This window comes from Carettochelys insculpta, chromosome 22, assembly GCF_033958435.1.
Source record: "Carettochelys insculpta isolate YL-2023 chromosome 22, ASM3395843v1, whole genome shotgun sequence".
Classification (NCBI taxonomy): domain Eukaryota; kingdom Metazoa; phylum Chordata; order Testudines; family Carettochelyidae; genus Carettochelys; species Carettochelys insculpta.
This window is the reverse complement of record NC_134158.1, coordinates 3,935,837-3,955,243: the sequence shown is the minus strand read 5'-3', so window position 1 is coordinate 3,955,243 and position 19,407 is coordinate 3,935,837. Positions and strand designations below refer to the sequence as shown.

Genomic DNA, 19,407 nt, shown 5'->3' with positions numbered 1-19,407 from the left:
AGTGGTGGCAGAACTTTGAGATTTTGTCCTCACCCACAAGTATTTCAGATTTGAGGACAGTTTATACCTTCAAATCAGTGGCACTGCAATGGGCACCCGCCTGGCCCCACACTGTGCCAACAATTTTATGGCTGACCCGGAACAACTTCCTCAGCTCTTGACCCCTGGTGCCCCTCCTCTACTTGAGCTACATTGATGACATCATCATCATCTGGACCCACGAGAAAGAGGCTCTTGAAGAGTTCACTGTGTTATCAACAGTCTCCACACCAAGAACGTCAGCCTGGAATGGTCCACACAAGAGATCCACTTCCTGGACACTACTGAGCACATAAGTGATGGTCAGATTAACACAACCCTATACCAGAAACCCCAGGACCGCTATGCTACCTCCATGCCTCCAGCTTCCAGCCAGGGCACACCACACGATCCACTGTTTACAGCCAAGCACTAAAGGTACAACCACGTTTGCTCCAATCCCTCAGACAGAGGCAAACACCTTCAAGACCTTTACCAGGCTTTCCTGAAACTACAATACCCACCTTAGGAAGTGAAGAAACAGATTGACAGAGCCAGACGTGTACCCAGAAGTCACCTGCTACAAGACAGGCCAAGCAAAGAAAACAACAGAACACCACTGGCCATCAGCTACAGCCCCCAACTAAAGCCTCTCCAATGCACCATCAGGGACCTACAACCCATCCTGGACAACGATCCTTTGCTCTCACAGACCTTGGGAGGCAGGCGTGTCCTCGCCTACAGCCAGCCCACCAACCTGAAACAAATCCTCACCAGCAACTATAGACCACAACACTGTAAATCACAAACCACACCCTTCCACATACCTCCGTGCCATCTCTACCCACCAATGACACTACCACACCTGCTTAACCCAGGGTTAACCCAGGGTTGTGAGTTCAATCCTTGACGAGGCCATTGAGCAATTGGGGCAAATAGATGTCAGAGACGGTGCTTGGTCCTGCGAAGAGGGCAGGGGACTGGACTAGATGACCTCCTGAGGTCCCTTCCAGATCTACATGTGTATCTCCACTTATATTCTAATTTTATTTTAACCAGCGGAGCTTATTCGCCTGCACATCTAAACTGGACAGTCTCCATGTCAAAGAATAAATGGATGCAAATCAGATACCAGGAACAGTAACATACAAAACCTCCTGGGACGCTCAGGAGCAGATTTAAAAGTAGCCATCCTGCAATGTGAAAATGTCGAAAGCAAACCTCAAAGAGCAACTGCAGAGCTGCAATTCATTTGCAAGTGTGACCCCATCTATTTAGGATTGAACACAGACCAGGAATGGCTGGCCAAGTGCAAAAGCAGTTTCTCTGCTCTGGCTTTCACACCGCCACATCAGCTGCTGGAAATGGGCTACATCCTCCATGACAGACTTGCTCTCATTGACTCTGGCCTTCTTCTTTGGTGGGACTCCCTCCTCTTCTTGTGCCTGTTTACTTCTACTGGCCTCTGGAATTTCCACTTGGTGCATCTGGTGAATTTGGCCTTTCCCACAAAAGCTGATGCTCCAGAACATCAGTTAGTCTGTAAGATGCCACAGGACTTCTCTGTGTTTCTGCTGGACTCAAAACGTGAGCTCAGTGAGGGCTGGCAGGGCCGAAACCGAGGCCCGCAGACACGGCTCAGACTGCAGCTGCCACAGGGCAGATCACTGGAACTTGGAGAGAGAGGCTCTGGCAGAGCTCTGGCTCCCCAAGGGCTCTGTCCACAAAGCTCCTGGCTGGGACCTGGTTCCTCCAGCTCTTCGGCTCTGATGAACTACTTGAACCAGCAGGAGGCAGAGGAAGTTGTCCGAGTCCCGGGCTGGCTGCTTCAGACACTGCCGAGGCTCCTGTTCTGCGACCCCTGCTTGCCTGTGGCTGGGTGGGCCCTGCCAGCGACCCACAAGAGCTGCTGTTCCTGCAGCCGGCCATGGTGGTGTTTGGCTGTGCTGCTCTCTGGGGGATGTGGCTGTTGTTGCAGCTGGGCTCCCTCTCCACTGCCTCAGTTCTACTCTGCCAGCAGCAGCTTCTCTGCGTAGTTTACCACTTTCCTCCTGCATCACGGCCTTGTTGCTGACTCACTTTCCAGCCGCACCCAGTGCGTTTCCCTCGGTGCGGGAAGGAGAATGGCAGAAGTGCAGCTGGAGGGGGTTAGTTACATCTCCCATCTCTGCCTCCCCCACAACCTCCTGCTGAGATTCTAGCTGCGCTTTTGCCTTCACAGTTTTACTACCCACTGCCCAGGTTTGGCCCCACCAGCTGTCACATGACCTAGCTGGCACCTCCCAACTATCTTCAAAACCCCCAATATCAATGCAGGCCGAGGACACTGGATGAGGTGTGTTATGAGACCTACGGGGAGCAACATTGCATCCAAACTGGGGCACACGTTACTCATAACCGGTTTGTCCTGCGTCTGGTACCCACCAGTGACTTCTGAGAAAGCAAACTACTGTACATGGGAGAGCTGGTGTGTCTGTTTGGGAATTTGTGCTTGATTGTTCAAGAACTCCCCCTAAATGGTAGGTGCTAGCAGGGGTGCAGTACGCTGTCCCCAGGGGTGCCCTACAGGCATGAAGAGCAGCCGGCCCCAGCCCCACAGCTCTGGTACCTGCCGTTCCTGCCTGGGCCCCTCCACTCACACATCCAGACAAGGCAGATGGTGGGAAGCACACGGAGACCTGGGCTGTGGGAAGAGCAGCACCACTGCCATGTCCCTGAACCTGCTTCCCCTGGCAGGGACCGTGGAGGGGACAGTCTCTCACAGGGGAGCCAGTGATTCCTGGGGCTCACACCCCTGACACTGGGGACAGGGGCAGGGAGGGACCCTGAACCAAAGCCAACCCAGCTGCTGCGGAGCCCACACAGCCTGTGACACCCCCAGGGACAGGACTCCTCACCCAGCCAGCGCACGGTCTGGTAATTCTCCTGCATCACCTCCCTGTAGAGGGCTCTCTGCCCCGGGGCCAGCAGCCCCCATTCCTCCTGGGAGAAACACACAGACACATCCTCCAAGGTCACCAGCTCCGCCGCCACCGCCATGTCCTCGCTCTGTCTCTGCAGGTCCGGGGCTGCTCTGGAGCCGGACGTGGGTGCTCTGCGCCTGGCAGGGGAGAAGGGCAATGGAGACATTTCAGACAGGGATAGAAGCCGCTCCGCATCCCCCGGCTCCCCACACTCGCTCCCTGGGGCACACGTGCTGCACACGCACATTTGGGGAAACGCTCGAGTCTCTCAGAACCACCTTGCACAAGTCAGATCCCAAATCCGTCCTCGTTTCTCTCCGGACACGGCCTGAGCCCCAGCACTGCTGCGCACTGGAGTGTGTCCCACGGACACGTCACGTGGTTAGTGACACACCACGGGGACAAGCCCGGAGGAAGGGAGCAGCCCCGCGTCACAGCCCCCGCCCCCCTCTCCTCTCCCGACGCCCCGGAGCCGGGCGGGGGCGAGTGCGGGGCGCTGGGGCGGCGCCTCTTTGCTCCCCGCGGGGCCCAGCGCCGCGAGCCGCCCGCAGCACGAGGCGAACCAGGCGCCGCTGCGAGGGGGGGGGGGCGGGGCGGGGCGGGGCCGCGCGGGCGGCAGGACGAGGCGGAGCGGCCGGAGAACGGGGCGGCCCGGCCGGGACCAGGGGAAGGCGCTGGCGCGGGGGCCCCGCACGGAGGGTCCGAGACACAAACGGGGGGTGGGGTGGAGTCACTTCCCGGCCCGGCCCGGCCGGGCCCCCCCTCACCTGGCGGCGGCTCGGGGGGCTCCGGGCAGCCGCAGGACGTTCCCGCCGGACCCCGGTTAACCCCTCCGCTGCCGGAGCCGCACACGCGGCCGGCGAGTCCCAGCGCGGCTCCCCCGGACCCCGCCCGCCTCCAGTAGGAGCTGCGCCGGCCAGGCTGAGCGCGGGGGCGGGGCCAGGGCCGGTGGAGAGGAAGTGACGTAATCGGCAGATAGGCCGGAGGGGGGAGAAACCCCCCGGCTCGCGGCCGGGGTCGGGACCGGAGCTGCAGTAACGCCCCTTCCGCGCCCGGCCCGGGGGGTGGGGGGGGTCGCTGCGGGTGGGACCGGCCCGTGGGGGAGGGGCAGCGCCGGGCTCTGCTCACACCCACCCCCGCGGGCGGGGCCGCTCCAGCGCCGCCGAGAACGTTCTGGGGCGGGGAGAGGAAAAACCCTCCGGCTCCGGCCCCGTCCCCCGGGAGAGGCGGGAACCAGACACTGAGCTCCGCCCCCAGCCTCGGGCTCCAGCGCCACGGTGGGGGGCGGGGCGTTTGTCCCCCGCAGCTCAGCCCCCCCCCCCCCCCCGGGCATTCCCGCGGCAGCGCCTCGTGCGGTCAATGGCCCCGCCCAGCTCATCCCTCGCCCAGCGCGGGCCCGGCCCGGGGGCCAACCGACACCCCCACCCCTGCGGCAGCGCCTCACCGCAACCAGCGTCCTCTGCTGCAGTCCCGCGCGCCTTTGAATTGCCCCACCCCGCTCCCCCATTGGCTGTCATCCTGCCTCCCCGATCCGCCATTGGTCGTTAGAATAACCAATCCCCGTCCGATTTTGAGCAGTTGGCTCGGCCCTCCCTGCCATTGGTCGCCCGTTCTGATCCCGCCCTGTGGACAAGAATGTCAATCCAGGCAATCCTCACGACCATTGGCTAGACCGAGCCAATCTCGTTTCCTCAGTGGCCAAAAAATCCTAACCTGTCTCGCTATTGGCCGTTAGCCACAAGAGTCCGCCTTCCCCTCAGCTCCTGCTCAATCCCTGGAGGGACCCTTCTGCTGGCGTCGGTCGCCCGGGCTCAGGACAGGTGGGGGGGCGGGGCTGTGAGAGCTCTGGGTGAGGACACAGGCTGTGGGCGGGGCCGGGCTCAGGACAGGTTTGGGGGCGGGGCTGTGAGAGCTCTGGGTGGGGATACAGGCTGTGGGCGGGGCCGGGCTCAGGACAGGTGGGGGGGCGGGGCTGTGAGAGCTCTGGGTGAGGACACAGGCTGTGGGCGGGGCCGGGCTCAGGACAGGTGGGGGGGCGGGGCTGTGAGAGCTCTGGGTGAGGACACAGGCTGTGGGCGGGGCCGGGCTCAGGACAGGTTTGGGGGCGGGGCTATGAGAGTCTGGGTGTGGACACAGGCTGTGGGAGGGGCCGGGCTCAGGACAGGTTTGGGGGCGGGGCTGTGAGAGTCTGGGTGGGGACACAGGCTGTGGGCGGGGCCGGGCTCAGGACAGGTTTGGCGGGTGGGAGCTCCGGGACTCCTGTGATTTCTAGTCATTTCCTTTCCCAGCTGGGCGTGCTCTTTCGTACACATTTGCAAATGACTTACAAGGCGCACAGAATGATTCGCACTGCACTGGCTCACCATTGTGCTGTTCTGGAGAAACCAATGCTTGTGCAGACCGGCGCTTGACCTTTTCACCAGGGAATGGTCTCTCAGAAGCATCAAAGTTACCATCCATGTGCTGACTTTGATTTACCCCTTTCATGCAAAAGTATTCACACAAACCTACCCACACATTCCACTGTCCTAGATCAGCGGGAAACTTCAGCTTCCCAGATTGTTCAACGCAGGTTTCTGCTTAGGTTCCCCACTGGCAATGTCACTGCTGCCTACTAATTCTCAGGTGTCACTTGCCTCTGAAGCCGGGGTCACAGTCACTAATGTATCCGTATCCTTTGCAGTGCCCCTGCCTTCACTTCTTGTTTGCCAAGAACAAAAGTCCGTACGTCTCTTTGTCGTAGCTAGCAATGTCTTCCCTTGATTCTCTTCCTCTTTCTTCGCTTTCACCTTCTCCCACCTACATTTTGGTTTCTTCATTTTACCCTGCATAGGGCAAATAGATTTATGAGTCTCCATCCATGTTCTATATGAAATGATACTACCAGACTACGAGATATTATATTACTAGCTACTTTGTTAAAACTTTGAAAAAAATCAATCAGATTTTTCTATTTAAATGAGACTTTTGTAGGTTAGAATAAGATAATTGATGACAATTTATAGCTAAAATGATGACAAATGAATATTCATATTGTTCTCTTATATATAGTTTAATTTTACAAAGGACGATTGATCGAAGTGGTAATGATGGACACTCTAGAAAATCTTATCATTCGTAAGACTGTAAAACAGATGACAGATCCAGTGCTTGTTTGGAATGTGATCTTTCTGTTAAACACCAACTTATCTCCATAGCTTATCTTGGTACAAGTTTTAATACACAATCACAGCCTTCCTACTGACATTTACGCGACAGACAATTGAAGGCAATTTGTTCAGAATTGTAAATGCTACACGAATCTGCAGTAATTTACAGGGCTGAGCTAGCAACTATTTTTGCAACCTGTTGTAGATGGAATATTAAAGTTAACCTAATTATTGAATCAGGTGGCTGCAGAAAAATGCACGAATCTTATAAACGTGCTGTGCAGACTGAACTTGGTTGTGGGGGTTGTGGGTAGAGTCAAAGATTCTCTTAGTAGGAGTTGAAAATCCCCCTACTGCCCACCACTGCCCTGGTGCCATCTATTGCGGTGAAGGGGCAGTAAACGGCCGCGTCTTTAACATGACTTGGGCTCTCTGGAAACACCATCTACCGCCAATTGTTCACTATTTTAAACTGAAGGTGTCATTTGGCAACCCCGGGAGCTGGTGATTCCCTGTACATCTGCTGCCCTCAACACACCCACTAGCGAAGGGAGCCGCAGTGGGGCGGAGTACAAGGAATGCCATGATGGAGCGGACTGTTAATGACCAGCCCTTGTATCCCATCATGCACCAGGTTATGGGCAAAGGAGCGGTTAATCATGCCAATTCCACCTCCTTGTGGAAACATGGGAATAAATGGCCATTGTCCGACTAGTAGAGCAGGGGCGGCCGCCCGAAGTACATCGCAACTTGGTTTATAAGTGTGAAGCGCAAATTCGCTGCTGGTTGTCCTGTCAGGGCATTGACCCGCCGTAAGCGATCCAGGCCCGATTCCCACTGGTCCGAACTAGCGGTGATGCTCATTAGCTGGACTCTGAGGGAGCACTAGGAATGTCTCGTACAAAAATGGTGCCTGAAGAATCAAGTGCTGCGCCGCAGAGCAATGGCCCCGCTGTGCCCCTAAGATGTGCGTCCTTCAAAATCAGCTACAAGTTCTCTGCCCCCTCACAGAGTAACAGAGATTTTGGAGCAGGTACTTTACGTGTCTCTAAAAGAAATTCTACTTGAATGGTTCTGGGCTCGGAACTTCAGTCCTCTCCTTAATAGGGCCCTGGGCACATCCAGCGCCCTCTCCCCTGCAGCAGCTCCAGCGCCGGCTGCTGACACGTCCCCTCCAGCTGTGTGTTGAGGGCGCCGGGCCTGGAAATCTTCTCCCCCAGCTGGGTGGCATTTTCCTCCCCCCACCGCCCGATCTCCGGGGCCACCTCTCCCAGCCGGGCCAGCAGGAGGCGCTCTTGTTCAGCCAGGAACTCCCACGCCACCAGCTGCCTCTCCACCTCCACGCGAGCGCCAGGCCCGGCCAGGTGGGGGTTTTCCTGGACTACGAGGCGGGCGAGGTCTCATTTTACAATGTGACTGACAGGTCCCATCTCTGCACTTTCACCCGCACCTTCTCCGGGCCCCCCCCCCCCACCCTTATTTCTGCCCTGGTACCACCCCCGGGGGGACAAACGCGGCTCCCCTGACAATCTGCCCCCTCCCAGCGCAGCCGCAGGGAATCTCTGTCCATGGCAGTGACCCCGCGGCACAGACTGACCCCTCCCAGCACTGCCGCTCCCTCGCCCCAGCCCATGTCGGGGCCGGTCGCTGCTGGTGCCTGGACTTTGGGCGCTGACTGGACACCGCCAGTTTCCTTTTCAACCAGAGGCTCCAGCTCAAAACCGGCGCCCGGGCAGCAGCTCACTCAGGCCCAGAGCTTCCAGGGGGGTTTAAAGTCTAAAGCTGCAGATGGGGCCCAGTGGGATTTCCAGAGGTGCCGGGCGCCAAACCCCCCCGGGAGTGAGGCAGGAGGGGTTTGTCCCGGCCCTTCCCCAGGCTGTGGGGGGATCACATGGTCGTTGGGCCCCCAGGCCCCTCTCACCAGTCACCTCGGCTGCTCGCCTGGAGCAAAGCGATCGCCCAGCGCGAGCACCTGTGCGCGGCTGTCAGGCAGGTGTGTGAAGCCGAGGAAAAGCCCCCGCTGGGCTGCAGTACAAGGCTGGGGAGCCTGAGCAGGTGAGGGGCCCAGACTGGACTGGGCCCAGTGCTGGGAGCCGTGTGGCTGTTCCCCTCCCAGCGCACACGCCAGCACCCAGCAGTCACCCAGACAACAGGCTGGTTCTCCGCGGAGCTCCAAGGCCTTGGGGCCCATCGCGGCGGCTTTACACCCATAAGTGCGGGGGGATCGCCGGGCCCAGAGCTCGTAGAACTCAGCTGTGTGTGTCCGACAGCGAGGACGACGCTTCACCCTCAGCATCACTCCAGACGTTACCGGTGTGGAGCTCGCGCCGGCCGGGTACCCTGGGAGAGCGGCTTCCCCTCGGCTCCCCGGGAGCGACGCCCGTCACTGGCCATTGCAGAGCCGGGATGCTTTAGCTCTGGCCTCTGTGGGCGCAGAGCGGCCGGGGGGAGAGCGATGGCCCATTCCCAAGGCAGGCGGGACGGTCTGTGGGCAGTGCCGGGAGCTGCACACAAAAGGGGGTTCAGATTCCAGCTGCACGTTCTGTTCTGCTCCCCCATGTGCGCGTGAGGGCCGCGGCCGGACCCAGGGGTGGGGGCTGAGGCGCACAGACGGGCTGCGGCTCCACCGCTCAGCAAGGGCTCGAGCACAAACCGGAATCGGCTGCGGCGATGCTCCCGGGGACGCCTGTGCCTCCCGCTGAGCCCTAGGGCGGAGCATGTGCAGGGGCAGGACCAGCTGCTGAGCCGGGGAGGAGGGACTGGGCGGAGCGCTGGGCGGTCCCTGGGGGGCGGAGCTGCCTCGTGCTCACAGCTGCACTTTCCCCTGGGCTTGTGCTGTGACACTGCAAAGCCCTGGGGATTGTTTTAAATGCGCAGATTGTGCAAAGGCCCCGACTGCTCCTTCGGAACGGACTTTTCATTGGTGTTTAATAGTAACAACAGCCCATAGGTAGGGGGTGCGGCGGCGGGAACGCAACGCTGCTGCAGGCTGGGAGGGGCGTGTCCGCCAGAGCTCATCTGCATGGGGATGCAAAGGGCGCGTGTGTGACACCTGCCAGGCAAAGCCTCGTGGGGAGCGAGTCAGCCCTGAGATCTGCTCCCTTGTAAACACCTCGTTGTGAAACCACAATTTATGGTGACCCTCAGTGTGGGAGCTGTGAGACCTCCCCAAGGCTCTGGGTTGCTGTGGGGGACCGGGCAGTCGCCATCGCTGCATCAGACATTGATTACACGGGGCTCCCTCGTGTAAAACATTCCGGTTGTAATGATGTTGGTTCCTGTAGTGAGTCAGTCTGGCCTCCTGCACCTATTGGTGTTCCTGGGGGAGAGGTGTGGGCAGGCATGTCCTGCCCACGGCTAAAAGGCCCCTCTCACAGTGAGGGGGGGCCCACTAAAAACCCAGTCACCAAATAAATACGGGGGACAACAAAGGAAAAAAACAGGGATGGGAGTGAGGGTCAAAGGTTTAGAACGAGGGAGCCGGAAGGGGATACCGAGCAGAGGGCCCCGGACAGCGCCCACCGCTCCTCGAAGGTGTCCAGGGAGTTGGTGGACGCCGCCCAGAGGAACTCCGCTCGGATTCGTGAGCGAAGGGAGGAACGGAAGTAGGCCCCACAGTCGCAGGTCGCCCCCTCTGCCAGCCTCCTCTCCCTGGTTTTGTAGATGGCCATTTTGGCCGTGGCCAGGAGGAGGCAGACGAGGAGGTCCCGCGACTTTGTGGGGCCGCGGACAGGGTGTGACAGGATAAGGAGGTGCGGGGAGAAGTGCAGCCAGAACCTCAAGAGGAGGTTCTGGAGGAGCCGGAAGAGGGGCTGCAGCCTGGCGCACTCAACGTAGATGTGCGCCAGGTTCTCCCTCATGCCGCAGAAGGTGCAGGTGTCTGGGATGGGGGTGAACCGTGCCAGGTACACGCCCGTGCTCACCGCTCCATGGAGGATTCTCCAGCTGATGTCCCCGGTGGGCCGCGGGACCAGGGTGGAATAGAGGCTGGCCCACCGGGGCTCCCCACCCTCCGATGACGGCAAGAGGTCCCGCCACTTGTGGTCGGGGCGGGACACGAGGGTGGGGAAGTGGAGCGTGTGAAGCACGAGCGCGTACAGAAGGTGTCTAGGCGCGGTTCGGAAGGGGACCGGCTGCAAGGTATGCAGCCGGCTGGGGTGGTGGAGGGGAGGGGGGCGGGCAGGATCGCGAAGCCGGGGGCCCACGGAGAGGTCCGGAGGGCTAGGAGTGAGAGGGGGGCGGGGCGCACCCTCTCGCAGGACCCGGCCGAGGTAGACGTGAGCAGTGGGCGGCAGGGCGGCCTTCACCTCCTCGAGTACGCGACGGGGAGAGCGTAGGCAGGAGAGCCCCATGCGCTGGGCGAGCGCCGGGGCCTCCATCCAGTCTCCCCGGTCGTAGTCCAGGAGGTCTCCGACCCTGGTGATTCCACCTAGGACCAACCTCCGGCGCACCACGGGAGACTCCGCCGCCTGCACACGAAGGTGGGGGTTGTGTAGCAGGGGCTCCGCGAGGAGGTCTTCCCCCGTGGTGGCCCCTAAAGACCTGGAGGCTGCGAGCAGCCGCCAAGTGCGGAGGAGGTCCTGGTAGAAGGCCGGCAGCTCCGAGAGGCCTCGCGGACGGTCTCTCCAAGATAAATAAAGGAGCTGCCGGTCGTATCGGAGCCCTCGGTGACGGCGGAGGAAAGCATGCGCCAGCGTACTCCAAGCCGGACTATCTGCACTGTTGGTGTTGGCGTTGAGAAGTCCCTGCAGGGCCCGGAGGCGGAGGACATGGACCTGAGTGCGCATGCAAGTCAGGCCCTGTCCTCCCTCCTCCGGGGGGAGGTGGAGTACCCCTGCAGAGACCCAGTGCAGTCCTGGCCAGAAAAACTCCAGGATTAACTTCTGGAGCTGGTCCAGGAACTTCGGGGGTGGGACCAGGGTGCTGAGGCGGTACCAGAGCATGGACAGGACGAGTTGGTTCAGCACCAGTGCTCTCCCCCGCAGGGAGAGGCACTGGAGCAGCCCTGTCCACCTCCGTAACCGCTCAGCGACCCTGCCCTCTAAACCCTGCCAGTTTTCCGGCGGAGAGGGATGCGTGGCGGATAGAAAGACGCCTAGATAGAGCAGCGGACCCGCGCTCCACCGGATGGCCTGAAGCGCGGGCGGGAGGCGGCTCGTCTGCCATCCAGTCCCGACCACCAGGCCAGAGCTCTTGACCCAGTTGACCCGGGCGGAGGAGGCCGCCGAGTAGATAGCTTGGCAAGCCTCCAGACGCGCCAGGTCTCCCGGGTCCTGAACCACGAGGAGCACGTCGTCGGCGTACGCCGACAGGACTAGCCGCAGCCCTGCCTCTGGAAGCACCATCCCCATCAACCGTCGACGAAGGAGACAGAGGAAGGGCTCGATGGCCAGAGCGTACAGCTGTCCTGAGAGCGGGCAGCCTTGTCGTACTCCCCGTCCGAAGCTGACCGGAGCGGTCAGGGTCCAGTTGAGCTTGACCATGCACTCCGAGGCAGCGTACAGCACCCGGAGAAACCCGACGAAGCGGGGTCCGAAGCCGAAGGCCTGCAGGGTGCCCAGGAGATACCCGTGGTCCACCCTGTCGAACGCCTTCTCCTGATCCAAGGACAGGAGGGCGAACGACAGGCCGTCCCTACACCCAAGCTCTAAGAGATCCCGGACCAAGGACAGATTATGGAGGATGGTACGGCCCGGGACGGTGTAGGTCTGGTCGGGGTGGACCACGTCCTGCAGCACGGACCCCAAGCGACGGGAGATGGCTTTAGCGATGATCTTGTAGTCCGTGCTGAGGAGCGAGATGGGACGCCAGTTCCTGAGGTCGCGGGGGTCCCCCTTCTTGGGCAGCAGGGCGAGGACGGCACGCCTGCATGACAGGGGGAGGACCCCGCTTTGCAAGGCCTCGGCCCAGACGCTGAGCAGGTCTGGGCCGAGGACGTCCCAAAACACGCGGTAAAACTCCACGGTCAGCCCGTCCATGCCCGGGGATTTGTTGGTGGGCATGAGGCGGAGGGCTTCCGAGAGCTCGGCCAGAGTGAGAGGAAGCTCTAGCCGGTCCCGGTCGCCCGTGCTGACCGACGGCAGTTGGTCCCAGAGCACCCTGCAGGCGTCGGCGTCGGTCGGATCCGGGGAGAAAAGGGTGGCGTAGAAGGCGCGGGCCCTCTCGCGCATCTCCACCGGATCCGTGAGAGGGGTGCCGTCCTCCGCAAGAAGGCAGAGGATGTATTTTTCGGCACCCCTCTTTTTCTCCAAGGCGTAGAAGAAGCGGGAGCCGCGGTCCATCTCCCGGAGGAGTTGGATCCGCGACCTCACCAAGGCCCCCTGTGCCCGGAGGGCGTCGAGGGCCCTGAGCTCGTCCCTCTTCTCCTGGTACGTGCCACAGAGGGATGGATCGTTGGGGCTGGCGGCTAGACGCCTCTCCAGCTCAAGAACCTCCCGTTCCAGCTGCCCTATCAACGCATCCCGCCGCCGGCTGGCCCCCCGAGTATAGTCGCGGCAGAAGAGCCGCGCGCGCACCTTTCCCAGATCCCACCACCGCCGCGCCGAGGGAAAGGCACGCCGGTGCTCGCGCCAGGCCAGCCAGAACTCCCGGAAGGACGCCACGAAGCCCACGTCCTCCAGCAGGCTGTTATTGAAGTGCCAGTAGGCCGACCCCCGCTTCCCCAGCGAGAGGGAAGCCTTCACGGCCACCAGGTGGTGGTCCGAGAAGGGGGCCGGCCGCACGCTGGAGGCGTGGGCCCGGAAGAGATGGTGCCGGGAGATGTAAATGCGGTCCAACCGGGAGTGTACAGATGTATGGCCCACCACTCGGACGCAGGTGAAACCAGCGTCGTCGTCCGAGTGGTGGCTGCGCCAGACGTCCACCAGGGAGCGATGGATGAGAAGCTCCCTGAGGACGCCCGCGGCGGCCTGGCCATGCTCGGTCCCCGTGCGGTCCCGCTCCTCGAGGGTGCAGTTGAAATCCCCGCCGAGGACCAGGCACTCGCGAGGATCGATGGTGTCGAGGAAGGCTGCCGCCTGCCGGAAGAAGGGAGTTCTCTCCGGGTGGCGTGTCGGGGCATAGACATTGACGAGATGGAGAGGCAGCCCCTCCACCCGCACCCGGAGATACAGCAGGCGGCCGGGCACAACCTCGACGCTCCCCAGCACCTCGGGCCGCAGGTCTGGGGAGAACAGGGTCGCCACCCCGGCCCGGTGGGCCGAAAGGTGACTAAAGTGGACCCCGTCTCCCCACTCCAGCCGCCACTTCGCTTCGGCGGCTGGGGTAGTGTAGGTCTCCTGTAGGAAGGTGACCGAGTACCCCCCCTCCCGAAGGAAGGAGAGCACTCGGCACCTACGGAGACCCGACCCGCAGCCCCTGGCATTTAAAGTGGCAAAGATGATCGGCGCCATTTGGAGGGCTGGGGAGGATCCTCGCCGGAGGGAGTACCGACGGCTCCGGTGGGGCCACGCAGCAAACCGTGACCAACCCCGAAGGCGACGAGGGCGTCACGGAAGCTGCGGGCCCGTTGGTAAGCCGAGGCATCCCTCCTCCCGGTCCCCTTGCCCTCCTTAAGAAGGGCCCTCACGGATTTCAGGATGGTGTGGAAGTCCCCCCAGCGCTGGAGGGCGAGAGCAACCTTGTTCTTGGAGCCGCGAATGTCCTCCAAGAACCGGCGCATCTCTCCCACCAGCGCATGGGGTGCCGAGGCCTCGGGGTCTCCAGTACCCGTCGGCCTCGTGTACCCTTGGGCCCCACGGCCAGAGAAAGGATTGGGGTGGGGACTGGGGCCTGGTTTTGGGGGGGATGAGGGCGGCGGAGGGAGAGCAGCCCCGGAAGTGCTGGGAGAGGGCGATGTAGGGGGGGCCTCCCGAAGGATTACGGTTTCGGGGGCAGGTATGAGTGGGCAGGGGTCGAGGGGAGGGGTAGGAGGAGGGGGGGTGGGGGGGAGGGCAGGGGGGATGGGACTCATCAAGGGAGGGGAAGGTTCATGAGGGGGAGGGAGGGGGGGCAGCGGGGGAGGGGGAGGAGGAAGTGGAGGGGGAGGAGGGCCTGGGGGGGGTAGGATTGCAGGTTCTGGGGCGGGGTGTTGGCTGGGAGAAGGTGCGGGGATAATGGCGGGTGGTGGGGCTAAGATGGGAGCAGGAGCGGGGATATGGAGAGAAGGTGCCTCGGGAGGAGGGGCTTCCTCGGATGGTGGGGCGGGGGAGGGGGATAGGGGCGAGGTGCCGACATACTCGGCAGGAAGTGCCAACTGGTCGAGGGGGTGGGTGTTGGGGTCCTCGGGTTCGGGGCCAAAGGTGGGGGGCATGGGGAACTCTGCTTCCCCCAGGGTGCCCAGGGGCTGGCCAACTCCCGTGGGGAGGTCATCTCTGATTAAGGGGGGGGTCGCCTCCTGCGACGTCCCAAGGCAGAGGGAGGCGGTGGTTGAGGGATCACTGGTAGACGGTGAGGGGGAGAATGGAGGGGGTGGGGGTGAGTGGATGGACGGCCCACAGGCCTCCAGTAGGAGGCTGTCCACGTCCAGGGCCACCGGGGTGAGGCCTAGGGCCTCGACCTCCTGCGAGAGGAGGGCGAGGCCGGGGCTCACCTCCTCCGGACGCTCCACAGCAGTAGTCTGGGTCGCGGCCGGAGGGGTGTCAGGGGAGGGCGCGGGTGTGCAAAAAACCCTCTCAGCTTCCTGAGGCTCTGGCTCCGGGGCGGAGGGGGTGTTGCCGTTCTCAGCCGCCACCGCGGCAGCCCCCGTCGCCCCCGGCAGAGGATCGGCAGCCGGGGGTTCGGCAGGTGGGTCTGGGCTGGCGGCTCTTTTTAGCGCTTTGCGCGGCGCCTCCACCCCGTCCTCCGACAGGGCGGGGTGCCGGGTGCGCGCACTTCTTTTCTTTCGTTTCCCCCCCACCAGCACCCAGCCCTCCGAGGAGGCGGGCTGGGCAGTAGAGGAGGAGGGGCCAGGGGACAGGGCCGACGAGGAGGAAGGGAGGTAAGAAGGGGGCGGGGCGGCAAGGGGGGGGGACGACCCGCCCCGGGACGGGCCCTCTTCTGGTCCTGCCGCCGGCCCCTCCTCCCTCTCCTCCGCAGGCCCGGCTCTTGTGCCCGCTCGGGCGCCAGCGCCTGCTTCTTCTTGCCCGGCACCATGCGGCTGGGCATCCTCCGACGCCCGAGCGGCGATGGATCCGTCCGGGACGAGAGGAGGAGGGTCGGTCCCGGGGCCTGTCGCGGTCGGGGCGCCGCCGATCTCGTGGCTGACGCCCCCCGGGTCGGAGGAGGTCCCGGGCTCCCCTTCGTGCCGGGCCAGGGGGCAATCCCTCCGGACGTGCCCCGCCGCCCGGCACATAAAGCACCGGGCCTCCCCCAGGGTGTAAAAGACCCGGTACTGGGCCCCTTGATGGGGCACCAGTATAGTCCCCTCCTGGGCCACCCCGCCCCGTGCTGCCGCCGGCGGCAGTTGGACCCGGGCCTGCCGGCGGAAGGAGAGCACGTGCCGGAGGGCGGGGTCTTTACAGCCTAGGGGGAGGGGACTCAGGACCGTCAAAGGCCGGCCCAGGGCAGTGAGGAAAGGCAGAAGGGCAGAGTTGGGAAGGAAGGGTGGGACAGAAGAAAAAACCACCCGCACGCCCAGGTCCTCCAGCGGCTCCAGGGGCACGTGCACGCCCCCAACCGCCAGGCCCCTCTCCACCGCCTCCTGGGCGGCGGCCTCCGAAGCCAGGAAGAACACGATCCTCCCGAACATCCGGGAGGCCGCCACCACGGCCGCGGGCCCCACCACCCGTGCCAACGCCCGCACGTAGGTCTCCACGTGGGGCGAGGCAGCCACCAGGAGGCAGCGGACTCCGTGCCTCCTGGTGAGCGCGGGGAAGGGGCCGCGACCGTTGGGGATGGTAGTCCCGGCGGAGGCGGCAGGAGTAGGGTGCGAGGCGGCGGCCGCCGCCTGGGCGTACGACCTGGGGGCCGAGAGGTCGGGGCCCCCAGGAGCGGTGGAGGGAACAGGGGGAAGGGGAGAAGGGGAGGCTGCACTGGATGTTTGGGCAGCCTGGGGGAGAGTCCCCGCCACGGGAGGTTTGGCCTTCCGGGCGGGGCTCTTGCCCTTTCTTTTCCCCTGGCCCCTCCTGCCCTTTTGGGGGGGGGGGTTTGGGGCTGGGTCGCCAGGGGGCGCCGCGGCGGAGGCAGTAGGAGCCCCGGAGCCCGCGCCCGCGCCCTCAGCCGACGTGGTTGTGATGTTCTGGGCAGCCCTGGACGAGTGGGCCGCCATTTCGGGGATAGGAGGGGTGACAGTGGAGGGGAGAGGGAGGGAGGGGTCACCAGATGACCCTCCAGCGGGCGTGGGGGCCATATTGGTGGGTCTGGAGAGGGATAAGGTTTATTGGGGGTGGGGGCCTTTAAGAGAAAGCGGGGGAGGGGGAGGAGAGTGGAAGGGAAGGAAGGAGTGAGGCGTGGCTGCCCCTCCCCCACCGGCTGGGCTGAGGACCCAGTCAGATGGGGGAAGGGCAGGGCAAGGGGAGTGAGGGCAGGGAAAAGGAGACACAGAAGAGAGACCACAACTCCCAGCACAAGAGGGTAAGATGGCTCCTGTTTCTGCACTGGGGTGTGGAGGGAGTCAAAGTTTGTGTGTGTGTGTGTGGGTTGTGGGGGGGCCTCAGGCGCTTAAGTAAACAGAAAAAAGGGGGGGGGAAGGGGCGTGGGCACGTGGGGGGGCAGGGAGGAGGCACAGCCCACTTAAGGGGGATGGCGGGGTTAATGGGGGGAGGGGTGTGCCCACGTGCGCCTGAGGGGTGGGCCCGTAGCAGCTGCTGCTGCAGAGCCTCGAGATGGCAGGGGAGAAGGCAGGGGCAGCTGATTGGAGGGGCCCAGGTGGAGGGGGCCCCAGCGGCAGCTGGGTGTGGGGGGGGCAGTAGGAGGGGGGGGTGGCTGCAGGGGTGGGGCAGGGGCCACGCCCTAACACCCCACCCCTGGCTATGCAGCTCCCCCCGGAGCCCCGGTGGAGAGGGGCCCTGCCCAAGCTCACCCCTCCCCAAGCCACTCCACAGGAGGCTGTGTGGAGGGAGCCCAACCGCCGCTTTGAGAGAGCCCCCTACCTTCTCCAGGTGGTGAGGATGCAGCAGCTGCTGGATGGAAGGTGGGCCCAAATGGGGGCCAGCAGTGTCTCCCCCAAAAGATGGAAGAAGGGGGGGGGGGCCCCCTGCTGTAGGGCAGGGGGCAAGAGGCCCCCACCCTCCACCCACTCAGCAGTTCCTAAAAGGACTGGGTGAGGGTTGGGGGGAGAAGATAGACCCTGCCTGCCCGAGGCAGGAGGGAGGCTGACCCCAGAAAGGGGGGGGGGGGGGGGAAGGCAGCCCTGTGGGGGCTTCAGCCAGCCAAGGCCCGCCAGCCCCCAGATGCTCGCCTTCCAGCCGTGGGAGAGGGTCCCACGGCGGCGGCGGTGGCAGCAGCAGCAGCCCTGCAGGAGCACCTGCAGCTGGCCTCCTGCAGACCCGGAGGCCGGGGAAGCTCTGCAGAGGCCCTGGTGGGTGGGGCCAGAGTCAGGAGACTAGAGGCCCGCCCCTCAGAGGGTGAGGCCAAGGGCTAGAAGAGCCAAAGGCGGGACCCAGGAACCATTCGGGGCTGGGCCTCCGGGCAGGGAGGACGGGCCTGCAGGAGCTCCTCGGGGCTGAAGGGAAAGGGCCTGTGGCTGCCTGGCCCGGCCGGAGGAACAGGCCCCCAGAGGCTCCACCCAATCCCGGGTCCGTATGCCCCAAGGAGACTACCCGGACCTACCAGGACCTTCCTGCCGCCGGAGACCCCCTGCCTTGGAAGAGGCCCTGGGAGCCGCTGCCCTGGAGTCCTGGCAGACCCTTACAGCGCTCAGACCCAGGACTGCTCTGTGCCTCCTGTATTGCCGCCGCCTGACTACCCTAACGACGTTGTTATGGACGATTGGCCGGAGCCCCCAAAGGTGGATGACCAGGAGGAGACCGACCTAGGAGGACCCCTTGACCAGATGGACTGGGACCTGCCGCCAACAGAGGGTGAGGTAGGAAGTGGCCCGGGGAACGTCGCTCACGAACCAATGGCAGTGTGTTGCGGTCTGGATCCCCACTGCCGGGGTTGCATGTGAGCGACCCCCTGGGCCGGGTCGCAGTGGAGTGGGAGGGCCTGCGACCCCCTACCCCCTCCCTGACAGGCTCAGCCCCTGCTGAGCCTGTCTGTAACCCTTGTGTTGCTGCCCCGCCCCAAACTGAGGGCTGGGCTGGTGCTTAACTCTTGTGAACTGCTGCCCTGCCCTGGACTGAGGGCCGGGCCCAGAACTGTATTATTACGTGGGACTGCTGCCCTGCCCTGGACTGAGGGCTGGGCCCAGAACTATACAACTCTTCTGAACTGCTGCCCCGCCCTAGACGGAGGGCTGGGGGCCCGTATGGTGGTAGCGGTGAGCAGCTAACTGCCTGAACTGAGTACGGGCTGGTGCCCTAACCCCCTTTTTGTTTGTTGCCGCCCGCCCTAGACCAAGGGGCTGGGCGTCGTGGGACGTGTTACAGGGAGATACATCCACTTCCGGGCCAGGTGACGGATGGTCTTGTCTGCTTTATTCAAGGGGACCTTGGCGACCGCAGAGCCATGGAGGGTAAAGCAGATGCGTGGGATGAGGAATGTATTGAGTGCATCGATCTTCTGCCCTGGTGTGAGGAGGGAATCATCGAGGCGTTCGGCGTCCTTCAAAATCCCGCAGATGATGCCCTCAGGCGTGCCCTGGATCCGGACCCCCGTCGGCGTGCCCAGGTGTTGGTAAAACTGGCCCTCCTCCAGGGGGATCATGGGCTGGCCCTGTACAGAGAACACGGTGGGCCTAGCGAGTGTCTTCAGGCTGCCGTCGACATGGAGGGAGGCGCATTTTTTTTTGCATTGAAGCGCAAACCCATCCACTTGGCAGCCAGACCGGCGACGTGGAGCATTCGCTGGAGAGCCTCATCGCTGTCAGCAATCAGGACCAGGTCCTCGGCGTACGCCAGCACGTCGACCCGGACGCCGAAAAGGTCCAGCCCATCCCCACCGCTGGAGATGGCCCGCAAAAGCGGCTCCATGGCCAAGTTAAAAATAATCGGGCTGAGAGGACAACCCTGCTTGACGCCCCGATAGATGTGGATGGGGGCGGCCTCTCCGGTAGCCGCGAGGATGGTTGTAACACAGTCCTTATAAAGATCACGGAGGATGATCAGGAAGCTGTCTGGGATCCCAAACTCTGCGAGAACATCGAAAATGTGCTGATGAGGAACGGAGCCAAAGGCATTAGCCAAGTGCAGCCAGGCCACGGCACACTGGCCCCGGGA

At 63.0% G+C, this 19,407-nt stretch overlaps 1 protein-coding gene across 1 annotated transcript in view; it reads right to left on the bottom strand.

Moving 5' to 3' along the window:
* LOC142024976 (uncharacterized) overlaps positions 1-3,911 on the bottom strand; it is a 169,847-nt gene extending 165,936 nt beyond the window's left edge. Inside the window, exon 1 of the mRNA XM_075017373.1 lies at positions 3,749-3,911. The gene's annotated coding sequence lies outside the window, so the exon portion shown is untranslated. The remainder of the gene's footprint in view (positions 1-3,748) is intronic.
* Positions 3,912-19,407: the final 15,496 nt, after the last annotated feature.